Below are 17,386 nucleotides of genomic sequence, written 5' to 3'. Positions count from 1 at the left end.
ACCTCACTTGGCCAGGTAGTCCTCTGAGACAAAACTTCCAGAGAAATGATCAGACAGCTGAATTGGTGGTTCATGAAAATCTGCTGTTCTGCAGCCACAGCTGCTGACACCCAGGCAAACAGGGTCTGGAGTGGACCTATAGCAGACTCCAACAGACCTGCAGCTGAGGGTCCTGTCTGTTAGAAGGAAAACTAACAAACAGAAAGGACACCCACACCAAAAACCCATCTGTACATCACCATCATCAAAGACCGAAAGTAGAAAAAACTACAAAGATGGGGAGAAAACAGAGCAGAAAAACTGGAAACTCTAAAAAGCAGAGCGCCTCTCCTCCTCCAAAGGAACACAGTTCCTCACCAGCAATGGAACAAAGCTGGATGGAGAATGATTTGGACGAGTTGAGAGAAGAAGGCTTCAGACGATCAAACTACTCTGAGCTACAGGAGGAAATTCAAACCAATGCCAAAGAAGTTAAAAACATTGAAAAAAAATTAGATGAATGTATAACTAAAATGTCCAATGCAGAGAAGTGCTTAAAGGAGCTGATGGAGCTGAAAGCCAAGTTTCGAGAACTACCTGAAGAATACAGAAGCCTCAGTAGCCGATGCAATCAACTGGAAGAAAGGGTATCAGTGATGGAAGATGAAATGAATGAAATGAAGCGAGAAGGGAAGTTTAGAGAAAAAAGAATAAAAAGAAAAGAACAAAGCCTCCAAGAAATATGGGACTATGTGAAAAGACCAAATCTATGTCTGATTGGTGTACCCGAAAGTGATGGGGAGAATGGAACGAAGTTGGAAAACACTCTGCAAGATATTATCCAGGAGAACTTCCCCAATCTAGCAAGGCAGGCCAACATTCAGATTCAGGAAATACAGAGAATGCCACAAAGATACTCCTCGAGAAGAGCAACTCGAAGACACATAATTGTCAGATGCACCAAAGTTGAAATTAAGGAAAAAATGTTAAGGGCAGCCAGAGAGAAAGGTCGGGTTACCCACAAAGGGAAGCCCATCAGGCTAACAGCTGATCTCTCAGCAGAAACTCTACAAGCCAGAAGAGAGTGGGGACCAATATTCAACATTCTTAAAGAAAAGAATTTTCAACCCAGAATTTCATATCAGCCAAACTAAGCTTCATAAATGAAGGAGAAATAAAATACTTTACAGACAAGCAAATGCTGAGAGATTTTGTCACCACCAGGCCTGCCCTAAAAGAGCTCCTGAAGGAAGCACTAAACATGGAAAGGAACAACCAGTACCAGCCACTGCAAAAACATGCCAAATTGTAAAGACCATCGAGGCTAGGAAGAAACTGCATCAACTAACGAGCAAAATAACCAGCTAACATCACAATGACAGGATCAAATTCACACATAACAATATTAACTTTAAATGTAAATGGGCTAAATGCTCCAATTAAAAGACACAGACTGGCAAATTGGATAAGGAGTCAAGACCCATCAGTGTGCTGTATTCAGGAAACCCATCTCACGTGCAGAGACACACATAGACTCAAAATAAAGGGATGGAGGAAGATCTACCAAGCAAATGGAAAACAAAAAAAGGCAGGGGTTGCAATCCTAGTCTCTGATAAAACAGACTTTAAACCAACAAAGATCAAAAGAGACAAAGAGGCCATTACATAATGGTAAAAGGATCAATTCAACAAGAAGAGCTAACTATCCTAAATATATATGCACCCAATACAGGAGCACCCAGATTCATAAAGCAAGTCCTGAGTGACCTACAAAGAGACTTAGACTCCCACACAATAATAATGGGAGACTTTAACACCCCACTGTCAACATTAGACAGATCAACGAGACAGAAAGTTAACAAGGATACCCAGGAATTGAACTCAGCTCTGCACCAAGCGGACCTAATAGACATCTACAGAACTCTCCACCCCAAATCAACAGAATATACATTTTTTTCAACACCACACCACACCTATTCCAAAATTGACCACATAGTTGGAAGTAAAGCTCTCCTCAGCAAATGTAAAAGAACAGAAATTAGAACAAACTGTCTCTCAGACCACAGTGCAACCAAACTAGAACTCAGGATGAAGAAACTCACTCAAAACCACTCAACTACATGGAAACTGAACAACCTGCTCCTGAGTGACTACCGGGTACATAACAAAATGAAGGCAGAAATAAAGATGTTCTTTGAAACCAATGAGAACAAAGACACAACGTACCAGAATCTCCTGGACACATTCAAAGCAGTGTGTTGAGGGAAATTTATAGCACTAAATGCCCACAAGAGAAAGCAGGAAAGATCCAAAATTGACACCCTAACATCACAATTAAAAGAACTAGAATAGCAAGAGCAAACACATTCAAAAGCTAGCAGAAGGCTAGAAATAACTAAAATAAGAGCAGAACTGAAGGAAATAGAGACACAAAAAATCCTTCAAAAAATTAATGAATCCAGGAGCTGGTTTTTTGAAAAGATCAACAAAATTGATAGACCGCTAACAAGACTAATAAAAAAGAAATGAGAGAAGAATCAAATAGATGCAATAAAAAATGATAAAGGATATATCATCACCAATCCCACAGAAATGCAATCTACCATCAGAGAATACTACAAACACCTCTACGCAAATAAACTAGAAAATCTAGAAGAAATGGATAAATTTCTTGACAAATACACCCTCCCAAGACTAAACCAGGAAGAAGTTGAATCTCTGAATAGACCAATAACAGGCTCTGAAATTGTGGCAATAATCAATAGCTTACCAACCAAAAAGAGTCCAGGACCTGATGGATTCACAGCCGAATTCTACCAGAGGTACAAGGAGGAACTGGTACCATTCCTTCTGAAACTATTCCAATCGATAGAAAAAGAGGGAATCCTCCCTAACACATTTGATGAGGCCAGCATCATCCTGATACCAAAGCCTGAGGGAGACACAACCAAAAAAGAGAATTTTAGACCAATATCCTTGATGAACATTGATGCAAAAATCCTCAATAAAATACTGGCAAACCGAATCCAGCAGCACATCAAAAAGCTTATCCACTATCATCAAGTGGGCTTCATCCCTGGGATGCAAGGCTGGTTCAACATACACAAACCAATAAATGTAATCCAGCATATAAACAGAACCAAAGACAAAAACCACATGATTATCTCAATAGATGCAGAAAAGGCCTTTGACAAAATTCAACAACGCTTCATGCTAAAAACTCTCAATAAATTAGGTATTGATGGGACGTATCTCCAAATAATAAGAGCTATCTATGACAAACCCACAGCAAATATCATACTGAATGGGCAAAAGCTGGAAGCATTCCCTTTGAAAACAGGCACAAGACAGGGATGCCCTCTCTCACCACTCCTATTCAACATAGTGTTGGAAGTTCTGGCCAGGGCAATTAGGCAGGAGAAGGAAATAAAGGGTATTCAATTAGGAAAAGAGGAAGTCAAATTGTCCCTGTTTGCAGATGACATGATTGTATATCTAGAAAACCCCATTGTCTCAGCCCAAAATCTTCTTAAGCTGATAAGCAACTTCCACAAAGTCTCAGAATACAAAATCAATGTGCAAAAATCACAAGCATTCTTGTACACCAATAACAGACAGAGAGCCAAATCATGAGTGAACTCCCATTCACAATTGCTTCAAAGAGAATAAAATACCTAGGAATCCAACTTACAAGGGATGAGAAGGACCTCTTCAAGGAGAACTACAAACCACTGCTCAATGAAATAAAAGAGGATACAAACAAATGGAAGAACATTCCATGCTCATGGGTTGGAAGAATCAATATCATGAAAATGGCCATACTGCCCAAGGTAATTTATAGATTCAATGCCATCCCCGTCAAGCTACCAATGACTTTCTTCACAGAATTGGAAAAAACTACTTTAAAGTTCATATGGAACCAAAAAAGAGCCCGCATCGCCAAGTCAATCCTAAGCCAAAATAACAAAGCTGGAGGCATCACACTACCTGACTTCAAACTATACTACAAGGCTACAGTAATCAAAACAGCATGATACTGGTACCAAAACAGACACATAGATCAATGGAACAGAACACATCCCTCAGAAATAATGCCGCATATCTACAACCATCTGATCTTTGACAAACCTGACAAAAACAAGCAACGGGAAAAGGATTCCCTATTTAATAAATGGTGCTGGGAAAACTGGCTAGCCATATGTAGAAAGCTGAAACTGGATCCCTTCCTTACACCTTATACAAAAATTAATTCAAGATGGATTAAAGACTTACATGTTAGACCTAAAACCATAAAAACCCTAGAAGAAAACCTAGGCAATACCATTCAGGACATAGGCATGGGCAAGAACTTCATGTCTAAAACACCAAAAGCAATGGCAACAAAAGCCAAAATTGACAAATGGGATCTAATTAAAATAAACAGCTTCTGCACAGCGAAAGAAATTACCATCAGAGTGAACAGGCAACCTAGAGAATGGGAGAAAATTTTTCCAACCTACTCATCTGACAAAGGGCTAATATCCAGAATCTACAATGAACTCAAATTTACAAGAAAAAATCAAACAACCCCATCAAAAAGTGGGCAAAGGACATGAACAGACACTTCTCAAAAGAAGACATTTATGAGGCCAAAAAACACATGAAGAAATGCTCATCATCACTGGCCATCAGAGAAATGCAAATCAAAACCACAATGAGATATCATCTCACACCAGTTAGAATGGCCATCATTAAAAAGTCAGGAAACAACAGGTGCTGGAGAGGATGCAGAGAAATAGGAACACTTTTACACTGTTGGTGGGACTGTAAACTAGTTCAACCATTGTGGAAGTCAGTGTGGCGATTCCTCAGGGATCTAGAACTAGAAATACCATTTGACCCAGCCATCCCATTACTGGGTATATACCCAAAGGACTATAAATCATGCTGCTATAAAGACACATGCACACGTATGTTTATTGCGGCACTATTCACAATAGCAAAGACTTGGAACCAACCCAAATGTCCAACAACGATAGACCGGATTAAGAAAATGTGGCACACATACACCATGGAATACTATGCAGCCATAAAAAATGATGAGTTCGTGTCCTTTGTAGGGACATGGATGAAACTGGAAAACATCATTCTCAGTAAACTATTGCAAGGACAAAAAACCAAACACCGCATGTTCTCACTCATAGGTGGGAACTGAACAATGAGAACTCATGGACACAGGAAGGGGAACATCACACTCCGAGGACTGTTGTGGGGTTGCGGGAGGGGGGAGGGACAGCATTAGGAGATATACCTAACGCTAAATGACGAGTTAATGGGTGCAGCAAAACAACATGGCACATGGATACATATGTAACAAACCTGCACATTGTGCACATGTACCCTAAAACTTAAAGTATAATAATAATAATAATAAAAAAAAGAAAATGGTTCTTTGAGATGGAATCTACTCTTGGTGAAGATGTTGTGAACATTGCTGAAATGACAACAAAGGATTTTGAATATTACCTAGATTTAGTTGAGAAAGCAGTAGTATAGTTTGAGAGGATTAACTCTGAAAGCTGCTTCACTGTGCGTAAAATGCTATCAAACAGGATCACACACCATAGACAAATCTTTCATGAAAGTAAAAGTCAATCAATGGGGGAACATTTATTGTCCTATTTTAAGAAATTGTCACAATCACTCGAACCTTCAGCAACCACCACCCTAAGCAGTCAACAGCAATCAAAGACCCGCCACCAGCAAAAAGATTATGGCTCCCGGAAGGCTCAGATAATCACTAGCATTTTTTAGGAATAGCGTATTTTTAAAAAGGTCTATGTATTTTTTAGGCATAATGCTATTGTACACTTAATAGACCAGAGTATAGTGTAAACATACATTTTATATGCACCGAGAAACCCAAAATTCATGTGACTCACGTTATTGCAGTGGTCTGAAACTAAATCTGTGCTATGTCTAAGGTATGCCTGTATTATAACCAGATAAATAGACTTCATTTTAATTTCTCACACCTATTCACTATTTGTTCATAAGTATATTATTATATACGCATAGCATTTATAAGCAGATATGCCTGCTTAATACAGTTTTCGTTCAGAAAACAAACAAAAAGCAAAAAAAAAAAAAAAAAAAAACCCGAAGTAAGGATATTTTTCGAAGATTTTCTTACCTGAGGAGCTTTGTAGCAGAGTCTAGGACTTGAAGCATTACCTAGCATCTGATAGCTTACTATTTATTTAAGTATTATTTTTCAAATGCTATTAATATTGTAACTCAGCAAGTTTTAAAAGGAAAGCTGACATCTATGTTTTTCATTTATTAGCTATCTGCTCTGGAATAAAGCTACACACCACCATATTGTTAATAATTGAAGACTCACTCTGGGTTGAAGCTCTGTGGCATAGAGCTTATTTTATGTGTTTCGGTAAGCGAGCTGGCTCACTGCAAAAGAAAAAAGGATCTACATTTGTAGGGATTCTGTCCATTGTAGCTGCTTGTGCTAGAAGAAAGATGTACCACTACATCACATTACTGTTTACTGTTTTCACCTCTCCATAGACTGCATTCATTCTACAAACACAAGGTATTACATTGTGGTCACGATGTTCTTAGATTCCTTTCCAGACATCTGTCTACTTTGAGGAGAATTTCAATCCCAGCCTTTGATGTTTCCTTAAACTTGATCAAGATGTACTAATGGGGATTATAATAGAAAAGAATGCTGTATTTCTACTGAGGTAAAGGGGAACAGTGATGGAGAGACAGTGCATTTAACAGTGTTAACCTTTCGAATAAAGACATAACTCAGCCTTATTGCAGAATATATATTTTAATGAGCCCCTAGCATAAAAGATTCTGAAATTGTTTACTCAATATTTTTGAGAAAGCTTTAAAATACCCACATGGCACATGAATATATATATAAAATGTTATGAAACTGGAATGGAACTGCCCTAGGGAGTCAGGAAAAATTCCAGGTTTGTGATTCAATAGATGCTAGACACTTCACATGTCCCATCAATAATAAAATTTGAGAATTTTTTCCCTCAGGCATAGACATATTCTAAATATAGCTCTATTTTCAACAAAGGTAAATTCACCTCCTTTTCAGAGACCTATGGGACATCTATCTGTAAAGCCCCAAAGAATTTTTTTACCTTGGCTTGGAAAATCCCCAGAGAAGATATTAAGTTTTTTATATAGGGTTCCTCATCAATATTGTGCAATTGTTTCTGAGTAATATCAGTCATGAATGGGAATTTAAACACATCTGGCACCAGGGTGAGTTTGGATGAAAATGGTTCAGATAAAAAGAAAACAAATACATAAAATGCACAAAATTGCTACTATATAGGAGGGATTTAAGTGAGAGAGCAGTTGAATAAGGAAGTTCTGAATTACTTCACTCTTTAGAATTTTGAAACCAAGGAATTTGCAAATTGCCTTGAGGAGGGAGAAGAGGGAGAAAATTAAACATAGTTTAGGTGCTGAAGGAAGGGGATTCCATGAGGCTGATGTGACAAGGACCAAAGAGATACGGGCAAGTGTATTTCTATACAATAATAGAAAAACTTCTCTGCCCTCCATAGATGGAGGAGTATTCCTTAGGAAGCAGTAACATCTTTACCATTGAAAATGAATTAGTGTAAGAGTTAGGATGGAGGCTGGGAGGACGGAGAAGATCAGAAAAAATAACTAATGGGTACTAGACTTATTACCTGAGTGATGAAATAATCTCCACAACAAACCCCCATGACAAAAATTTACCTATGGAACAAACCTGCACTTGTATCCCTGAACTTAAAAGTTAAAAAAAAAACACTTGAAAGAAATTCTAGTGATCATGTAGCCCAAGTTCTTGACAACATTAACGACATATGCCATTTTCCCACTGCTTGATACATCAGAGGGCGGTGATCCCATTATCTTATTAGAAAATTTTATCTCTGTGAATGGGCAACATTACTTGAAGCCAAATTTAAATTTCTGTAACATTTTTCTATTTATAATATGTTTATTTTGGGGGTATGCAAAATAACACAAAAGACAATTTGCATGCATCTACTACATGTTCTTTTCCCAATTCTAAATATCTCCAATTTCATTAATTTTTGTAGGTAAGATTAAGGACATCTTGAAATCATGTCTTCCTAATACATTTTTATTTTTCAAAGTTTATTGTGACACTAATTTGTTAAGGTATTTATGTATAAGCAGGAGGACCATCCAAAAAGGAGATTTCAGAATTTATTCATCCATCCATTCATTATAGAGCTTGGGATGAACATAGCAGGCATTGATACTGCAAGTAGAAATATCTTTAACTGTACATGTTTGTTACACTTAAGAAAACTTCAGTAGATATGGATGGACTGAGAGAATGAGAATTAGAATAGTGGGAGATGCCTTCAGATATTTAAAAGAGTCCTAATTGTGTAAGATTTTGTAAACAAATGTAAGGATGTTGGTGTTTGCTCTGAGTGAGATGGAAGTATACAGGAGGTTTTAAGGGATGGCTAGACATAATTTAATTTTCACTTATTTTGTAGAGCAATATAATGATAATAATACTAACAATAATTGTGATAGTATTATGTATTTTTCTTATTATGTTCCAGGTTGTGCTGAAAAATTACACGGTTTACTTTACTTAACATTAAAAGTATTTTACCATAAAGCAAAATGCTTTAAAAATAATCAGTTCCGGCCCAGCGCGGTGGCTCACGCCTGTAATCCCAGCACTTTGGGAGGCCGAGGCAGGCGGATTACGAGGTCAGGAGATCGCGACCATCCCGGCTAACACGGTGAAACTTCATCTCTACTAAAAAACACAAAAAATTAGCCGGGCGTGGTGGCGGGCGCCTGTAGTCGAGGCTGAGGCAGGAGAATGGCGTAAACCCGGGAGGCGGAGCTTGCAGTGAGTCAAGATCGTGCCACTGGGCGACAGAGCGAGACTCCGTCTCAAAAAAAAAAAAAAAAAGTTCTATTTTTTATTGCTTTCTAGAAGGATTTTCTTTTATCTTTTCTATATATTGAGATTATTTATACAGCAACACTTGAAAAGATTTCCACTGATTAATGGTTAAAAAAACTCTATAGAAAACTCTAGGTTAAATCCCATCACAGTGATAGAGATAGAGACAGACAGACAGAAAGACAGACAGACAGACAGACACACACAAACAGACACACACACACACACACAGAGAAAGAGAGAGAAAGAGAGAGAAGCAATCACAATTAAAACTTTGAAGAAGGCTGTTAGGTAGGGGAGATTAAAATATAACAGAAGATAATATAAAATAATTTGTTAAATTGCAATGATATGGAAAAATGAATAATTCAATTTGGTAATCTAAAGCAACCAATAACTGGGGAAATATTTTTAAAAATATAAGAAAGAAAGAAAAAGAAAGAAAGGAAAGAAAGAAAAGAAAGAGAAGAAAGAAGGAAGGAAAGAAAGAAACGATAAGACTGTGGAGTTTTACAACTTTAATCAGAAAAGCTTTCAAGGTTAGACTCATGTTTTAGACCATAGAAGAAAGATGGAAAACTAACCATTCTCAAAAAATGGACTAAAAAATTAGTAAAGATTTTATCCTGCCCAATATAATTGTCTGTAGTTATTTGGGGGCTAAAAATGATACATCAAAAGAATGTATAAAATTATGATCATATATAATACATGTACTGTATATTAATAGCATATGTAAGCATGCTTATATAAAAGGATGATATATATCATGGATATAGCTTATGTACCATGCTCATATATATCATGCTTATATTATATATACGTCATGCATATATCATGCTTATCAACACAGAAATTTGAGGAGAGTTAACAAAAAGCATGAAAATTACGTAGAGCTTAATAATGTTGTTAGCTAAATGCAGACATTACAAAAATATTTCATGCTTACCATCAAGAAACCTGAAATAATACAAAAAGAGATGAATACAAAATACACATGGCCATGATTTGTAAATTGTACCTTATTATGTACCTTTTTGGCCCTTCACATCTCTCCTCAATTATTCTGACTTGGAAAATCCAGACTTGCCAGGTTTACACTTGTATATAGATCAAGCTGAATCAGAATAGAAGTGCATAACTGGTAGGTGCTGACATAATTTGATTAACTTTAACCCAGTGGACACATCTGAAAGTATTTCTTGAAAGAAGGGAAAGTATGTAGTGAGTTAAGAAAATCAATGTTATTTAAATAGAGTTCATAATTTGGAAATTGGTTGAGGTTGCAAAATCAAGCATTATTGAATGGCCCAGGAATATAAGTAGGTACGTATACACAGAGTTTCCAGTAGAAAACCAAGTCAGGCCAGGGCTTCAGCACTATGTTTACAACATGTTTTTTTTCTGTTGGTTCAGTTACAGTCATAGGACCGTTCAATAGAATCAAAAAACATAGTCTGGGTACAAAATGATTATTTTTCCCTAAATTTATTATTTAGATTGTGAAAAATGCTTTTTTATATTTTTTTCCTCTGGATGAAAATAATCTCACTACTCTCTCCTTATACAGGACGACTTTACTGGCACAAAACTAGCATGTTTCCAACAGCTCCAGCCTGACCCCAAGATACTTCATTCTCAATGGGATTCCTGGGCTGGAGGCTGCACACATCTGGATCTCCCTGCCTTTCTGCTTCATGTATATCATTGCTGTTGTGGGAAACTATGGACTTATATACCTCATTAGCTGTGAGGAGGCCCTGCACTGACCCATGTACTACTTCCTAGCCTTGCTGTCTCTTACAGATGTTACTGGATGCACCTCATTTTTTCCCAATATGTTATGTATTTTTTGGTCTGGCCTCAAGGAAATTGACTTTAACGGCTGCCTTGTGCAGATGTTTTTCACCCACATGCTGACAGGCATAGAGTCTGGGGTGCTCATGCTTATGGCTCTAGACAACTATGTGGCCATTTACCACCCTCTACACTATTCCACCATCTTCACCAACACTGTAATTACCAACGTTGGACTTGTCACCTTCATTCGAAGTGTGTTGCTTATGATTCCATTTGCTTTCCTGATCAAGTGTCTTCCCTGTTGCCGGGGCAACCTCATCTACCACACCTATTGTGACCATATGTCTGTGGCCAAATTATCCTGTGGTAATGTCCAGATTAATGCCATCTATGGTCTCATAGCTGCCATATTGATTGGGGGGTTTGACATGTCTGTATCTCCATGCCTTACACCATGATTATCCGTGCTGTAGTGAATTTGTCATCTGCAGATGCTCTCCACAAAGCCCTCAGTACCTGTACATCACATATATGTGCTATTTTAATCACCTATGTCCCAGCCTTTTTCAATTTCTTCACTCACCACTTTGGGGGACACACCATACCTCATCATGTTCACATTTTTATAGCCAACCTCTACCTGATGCTGCCTCCCACCTTAAATCCAATTGTCTATAGAGTGAAGACCAAGCAGATCTGTGAAGGAGCGATCAAATTGTTTTTTAGAGAGAAAGGTATTTTAAGCATGACATAAATCTATGATATGGAAGTCTGAATTCAGCATAAAGATTAAGAAAGTTATAGAGGAAGAGAATAAATGTAAGATTCGAAAACTATGAGCTCAGGAAAAAATGTGAATATTCTGCCATAAATTTTATTAAATAATCACAAAATGTTTAATTCAAGACCTCAAAAGACATAAAATAGACAAGACATAATTATACATTTTACAAAACTTAACTTTAGTTAGACCTGTCGAATGGACTGAATTTCAAGTGTCCTGTTATCCTTTCTATTCTATATTTATATGAAACTTGTATAACTTTAGAGAAAAACATCTTTGCCTGCTCATTTATCTCTGACATCCTGCTGCCTGGGTAAGTATTTGGATTTATATGAATGTTCCAGTGCATACAAAAATGAAGCTGCAATAAATGTGGTTACTGGAGTGGTCACAACTGGGGAAATACTCTTTGCAGTTAATGTCAAGAATAATTTTGAAAGATACAATGGATACTACTTGACAGCTGTTTCAGGACAGGAGAGATGTAGAGGAAAGAAGACTTAAAGAAATCTATATACTTTGCCAATCAAAGATATCTGGGCTTGACTGATTGATCTGAGTTTCATGTAGATGGAGAAGCAGTAGAGTGGTGAAGGACAACGGAGAAAGTCATACAGTTGGTTCTCCATATATGTGGGTTCTGCACCCTGGGATTCAACCAGCTGCAGATCAAAAATACTTGGAAAAAAATAACACAACCATAAAAATGATAGAAACAGAAATAATACAATATAACAACTGTTTACATAGAATTCACATTGCATTAGGTATCATAAGTAATCTAGAGATGATTTAAAATACACAAGAGGATGCGTGTAGGTTATATAAAAACACCACACCATTTTACATAAAAGACTTGATCATCCACAGATTTTATTATGGGAGGTGTCCTGTAACCACTCCCTCATGAATACTGTGGGAACACTATACCTTATTTAGATTTCTGGAAATAGCAGAGATAAAGTGCATGGTAGTATTAGAATGATAAATGTGGTATTTAGTAATAGCAAGATTGAATTAAACATGAGAAAAATAATAAGAACAAAATCCAAGAGAAAACTGAAGTAATAAATAGACTGTGATCACAAAATAAGTATAAATGGATAAGCAGGTCAAGATTTATATTGATGAAAATTATATTCTTATTTGCTAATATAAATGATATATTTTAATATTATGTTATATATAGTCAAATAGCAAAATAGTAAAATAGATTAATCACACCATGTATTTTTGCAATAAGATTTTCATACCTGGGAGTAAAACCTGAGTTTTTTTTTTTTAAAAGCTAAAATTATAAAGTGCCTCTATGTAATGTAAATCATAAGCTTATTAATAGTAAAGTTGTTATATCTTAGAATTATGTTTTTTCATTTGGTAGTTTGTTTATCAGGTAACTTCATTTAAGCCATTCAAAACACTATCAAACAGATCAATAAATTACTTTTCCTAAACTGTCTTTTTAAAACATATACATCGTTTAATATTATAATAATGTTTCATATTTATTACTTCACCAAACTTTTACTTCAAAACTATGAGATAGGTATAATTGTCTGCATTACATAAATGAAGAATATGAGGTACACAAGCAGAAAGACTGGATGAATCATAGAATATTACAGTTAAAATTTGAAAACAATAATGTTAATAGACCTAAGCTGGGGGTGGGGGAAGAAACAACAGCAAGAGCAACAAAGTAAAACAAGAACCTATCCTTAAAATCTGGATAAGTAAAATGCAATAAATAAGATTTCAGGCAATGAGTAACAATCGCAAATTAATTTTGTTATCTTCATCATTACAAATTCAAAAGTAGGTTTCATGAAAAAAAAAGATGGAAAACTAAGACTCAAAATCGGATTACAGCCAGCAGGCCAATATCTTTGAGAAATTTCATAAAGAAGTATAAGTTGGATGGCCATAGAACAAAATTCTACTCAGTATTCATGGGAGAAGAGACAGAGAGATAGATAGAGGTAGAGATAGAGATGTAGACAGAGATAAAGAGAGATAGAGATAGAGATGATAGAGATAGAGAGAGATGGGAGAGAGAGACAGACAGACAGAGAGGGAAGAGGGAAGGAAATAAAAGGGAAGCAGAGGCAAACCAAGAGGACTGGGAAAGATAGTGGAAAACATTTTATTTCAAGTTGCATCTTGTGCCCTAGAGACCAAGTGTTGGGTAGCAGAGATCAGCAAGCTTTCTGAAACAGACCCAATATTCCTACATCAACTTCACACAGTTAGATTAGATCTAGAACCAAGGTATCAAAGAACTCACATTGAGATTTCAATTGGTTACACCATGTTTCCTTTTCAAACTATAAGAGATATATCGATATTCCCAAAGGAAAGGAAGAAAAAGAAAATGACAAAGTGATATAAAGTATAGGGAAGATTATCTTGTTTCTACAGAATCTCCAGAACCACTTAGTCAATAATTTCAGATGGGCCACATGTAACGACACAGGTGGGAGGACACAAAATACAGCAAACATTCCACAGGAACTGCTTCCTCTCACAAGTCTCTACTAATAGCTGTGTTTTGTGTTTTACTGAACTGGCAAAATTAAGCCAAAAATATAACTAATATCTTATCTCACTCTTTCCCTGAGTTCTGTCTCTTATAAATTAATGACAAATGTACTTTCCCTTAAATTAAAAAAACTGTAGATATAGCTTGCTGTTGGATATAAAAATGCTGTAGGAAAAAATGCTCAGTGCCACAAAGTGAAACCTGCACTCAGGCAAAAGTTATCTTAGCAAGGCAGTTTACTTCTGCAGAAGGGTGCCACTTGCATCAGTCAAGATCGCAAGAGCACAGGGAATGAAGGAGAGCAGCAAGCTTTTCTCTCTAACGGTAGTTTCTACTTCTGTGTCACGCCCCCGTGGGCTGGGGTCAGACCGCACAATCTGAGCTAATCTGATTTGTTACTTGCAGATGTCTTTCTAAATATGGAAGGGAAGAGGGACTTGAGGTACAGTGGTGAGGCCTGTGAGATGTGCAGTTTCAGGGGAACAATGGGTGCAGGTAACTAAGGGAACAGATGTGAGTTATTGGTTAGAGCTGATGGGAAGCAGGTAGGCTCTTTTACAGTAACTAGGGACATGGAGGAACAGGAAAGTTGAGTTTGAGAACAAAAGACAAGGAAGTTAGCAGGCTAAATCTTTCAAGAGAAACTCAGAGAAATTCATTGTATCTTACAATTCCACCCTTTTAATTTTCTTATGATTCTTCCTCTTCAAACGTTTTTAACATGTCTTGGCTTTGCCATTTGATTTGATCTTCTAAAAGGAAAAGCTTACTTGAATAAGGTGGAGGAGAACTAAGGGAGGCTTTAGTAAGTGCTGTTTGTACAGTCGTTTGTATTATCCTATGGATGCGTGGTATGACACAACACCTAACAAGAAAGAGTACACTTATTATAATTGCAAGAGAAATAAGAATTAAGGCTATGATTCTTTTCCATTTACTGAACTACTTTCTTAGCCATCCTGAAACAGGGTCATTGACTCTAGAATTTTTAGCTAGTTTATTGGATAAAGTGGTAAGTCTTTGTAAGGCCTTTTTTATGCTCCTATCGGGGACAGTGTTGTTTGGGATGAAGGTACAACATTGGGTTTTAATCGTAACACTAACCTCACCTTTTTGGCTAATAACATGTCTAGAGCTATACTGTTTTCTTAAGCTCTTTGGCTAGTAGGCTTTAACCGGTCAGCTATTCCTTTGATAGCATCCTTGGTGTAATTAATAAACTGCTGCTGATTATAATGGGTGTAATTTATCTAAGCTACATTTTTATTAATAGTTACTTGTGGAAATATGGATTCAAATCCTGCAGCTATTTGGTCTCAGGCTTTGAACCTGTCAGGCACTCCTCGTGGGATACTAATGGCATCTATGTAAACTTGAGAGTCAAAAGACTTATAAGGGGCTTCTCTTATTTCTCAGTGTTGTGGTTTTTCATTTCCTGGTTGATGAAATTCTAGAGTGAAAGGGATAGCCAATTGGACAAAAGCACAAGTGCCGCACCCGTTACTTGGCAGAGTGTCCAGTAAGGGTGTACTGCAACACTACCATACATCCGCTCAAGGATGACTAAGGGCAGACTGATGGGTAAGCTCTTGGAAGGGCCTAATCTTGCTGCAACGTGTTAAGCTTCCAAGGAATGCCAAGTTCTCCCCCTGTTGTGAGAGACATGAGGTGAAATTGACGTCGGGAGGTGGAAGCTGAATGGCCCTCGGGGGCTGACCTGCAGGGCGTTGGACTTCAGGATATAGCAGAGAGAGAGCTTGGCATGATTTGTTGCCTTAGGCTGTGGAATCTTGGAAAACAGCTACTATACAGCCCATGCCTGGTCGACTGAAGGACTATCCCAGTGGAAAGGAGACAATCTGGGCCTCTGGTCTGCTGTGCACACAAGAATAACAATTGCTTTTGTTCAAAGTGCGGACAGAATATTGAATCCATCGCAACTAGGCATTTATATCTTGATATCTTGTTTCAACTGCTAGAGTTTGTCTTAGATCCTTCACTTCTATAATATTTACTTTGGCATTGTTGTTGGGCAGGGTAGAAAGTTTAGAAGGAGAAGGACGGTCAATAAAGCGTATTTTAAAGAGGCCTACAGGGTCGTATCCACTGGCCTCTGCTCCTAAGCCGTAAAAGTGTTCTAAAGGAAGCGTATGGTTGGTAGAGGTAGGGGCGTCAGTAGAGATAGTTACTCGGTTATAATGGTAAAGTTGGCAATTAGAGGGGGTTGTTCCTTTGGTAAGGAGGAGGTAAGATTTTAGGTTGGTACAGCCTTCTGGGGAGGTCCCGCCATGTTCACTGGTAGTCACGATGACATCTGCTCATTGAGAACGTATCTCCTAACTTGAGGTACCTTGGTACCCCTACCATGAGCAAGGCGCAAGGTCAGTGGTTTCTCTGAAGGGGCAGAGGTATTTTTCTAAAGGAGAGACATACCTTTGCCATTGTTCGTCCTCTTCACAAGGCATAACAAGGCAAGCATCAAAGGTAATGATTTAAGGTGAGTCTGACTTAGTTACATTGATAACAAGGTCAGCAATAGCATGAGGAAAGAAGAAAGGGTAATAGAATAGATAAAAGAGAATTAAACTTTCCTTAACTTTAGTTTGAGGGGTTTTTTCCCTTGAATAATGGTCCATGGCTTTGGGGATGGTGGTGCTTTCTTGACTTGGGTATGATGGGTCCATCTTTTCTTGCTGTTTGGACTGCAGTTTCAGTGGTTAGAAGCACTAGGCCAGCTCCTCAGGCTGGTATCAATGTACTGAGTAGGGGTGGCACCTGTACTGGAAAATGTTGAGTTCTGAGGGAAGAGAAAGTGGAAGATAAACCAAGTATGTCGGAATGTTGGCAGTAGATTGTTTTGGGAGGTAGTTTGGACTTACTAGGGTAATAGGAAGATAGAAGACATTTCATCTATGGCAACCAAGTCTCTAGACTTGTTTGGCTAAGGGTATAAATTCCTAAACACATATAAACTTTGACTGTGTTATACATCGCTTGGGGTCTTTAATGGGTAGTATTTTTCTGAGTTCCCTTTAGTGCCTAAAGGGGAAACAGCAGACTGTTCGGCTTATCTGATTTGCTAGGTTATTTTAAAACACAGGCTTTTCTGGTGCTTGGGGACATGGACAATAGATACTTGAATGATTATCTCCTCATGAACAAGGCTTTGACTTTTACTATTAATCCAGTCTGAAATTTGCTAAATGTACTAGCCACTGTAAAGGCGTATTTAGAATTAGTATAGATGGTTCTTTCCTAGTCCCGCAGGTAATTTAAAGCTTGACTAAGTGCAGACAGCTTATAAATT

General features: G+C 37.5%; 1 pseudogene; it reads left to right on the top strand.

The window, feature by feature from the left end:
- Positions 1-7,230: 7,230 nt before the first annotated feature.
- LOC129485273 (olfactory receptor 52N2-like) lies at positions 7,231-11,510 on the top strand (annotated as a pseudogene).
- The last annotated feature ends 5,876 nt before the right edge of the window (positions 11,511-17,386 follow it).

This window comes from Symphalangus syndactylus, chromosome 6, assembly GCF_028878055.3.
Source record: "Symphalangus syndactylus isolate Jambi chromosome 6, NHGRI_mSymSyn1-v2.1_pri, whole genome shotgun sequence".
In the NCBI taxonomy this organism is placed as follows: Eukaryota; Metazoa; Chordata; class Mammalia; order Primates; family Hylobatidae; genus Symphalangus; species Symphalangus syndactylus.
The sequence above is the reverse complement of the archived record's forward strand: the minus strand, read 5'-3'. Positions and strand labels throughout refer to the sequence as shown.